This window comes from Gadus chalcogrammus, chromosome 12, assembly GCF_026213295.1.
Source record: "Gadus chalcogrammus isolate NIFS_2021 chromosome 12, NIFS_Gcha_1.0, whole genome shotgun sequence".
Taxonomy (NCBI): domain Eukaryota; kingdom Metazoa; phylum Chordata; class Actinopteri; order Gadiformes; family Gadidae; genus Gadus; species Gadus chalcogrammus.
Window position 1 is genome coordinate 16,026,197 of NC_079423.1, and position 1,176 is coordinate 16,027,372.

A 1,176-nucleotide genomic window follows, 5' to 3' on the forward strand; every position below is an offset into this window, starting at 1 on the left:
CCCCCCCCCCCCCGCCAACACGAGCCTATACGCCTTGCATTTCCATCAGTATTAATAAGTATCTTTGCTCAAAGTCCACAAGAAATGCTTCACAAACGACAGTTGTAAAAAAAAAAAAAAAAAAGAAGATCTTAAAAAGATAGAACTATATGTAAAATATCTAATGTTTAACCGCTGGCAAAGATGGCCAAATACGTGCAAAACAACCCAGCGACGTCTCGTAATGAAGAATAACGATTGAACTGGAATAAAAAAGTCCTATTGAGCCACTGCGTGATCGTCCGACGCAGTAAGACGCCTATGCACAGTGCGCAGCAGCGGCCGGGACAGAAGAGGACGGGCGGGGATGTTTTATTTTTTGAGTCCGATGTCGAGCCTTTTCTTAAAGAAACTAATTTCAAATGTACGGTGAAGGAACGGGCAGTGGGGCAAGTTCAGCTCCCGGTGGAAACGCACCCGCAGAGAGGCATCGCCTCTGAATCCGGGGTGCTTCTCCGAGAGAGTCCCAGCTCCCCTTCCACCACCCGTGAGCTGGCACCCCCCCCCCCCCCCCCCCGTCGAGACGCGCGGCTAATTTGAGCAAAAGTGAGGAATAATAGGTCTCCACTAACCCACCGAGGGAATCGTTAACACTGGAGAAACGAATACACGTCTACCATTGTTATGCATATGTATTTACGGCTTATCCTTTACAGCCGCGCGTTACGATTGTATCCTGAAACGCACACCGCCACCGACTCCAGGCGATCCCATGCGCCACGGCTCCATTCGCCCGTATAAGACCCTCACGTCCAATAAAAGGCAATTAAAAACTAACCGGGTTTCGCAATTTGTGCGTAAACGAAGAGTTTCTATCGTCTGCATGCAGTGCGTCGGGTTAAACTCCGGTAAACATCGGCGCACTAAACCTACACACGAGACGCAGTAGGGAAATAAAAGGCACACATACGCTCGATCGCTCGTAGGCACAAACCTCCGTGCAACAAAGACACACACAACCAAAAAACGTCTTACCTTCGACGGCGTACACCACGGGGTACAGCAAGACGCTGCATAAAACCAGAAAATAATCCATTGTCATGAATGGGTGAAGTGGGACATGTAAGTAGGCCCCAGCAGAAGGAGATCGGGCACTATCCGAGGTGATCCGAGGCGCTCCGTCGACCCGGTCCCAGC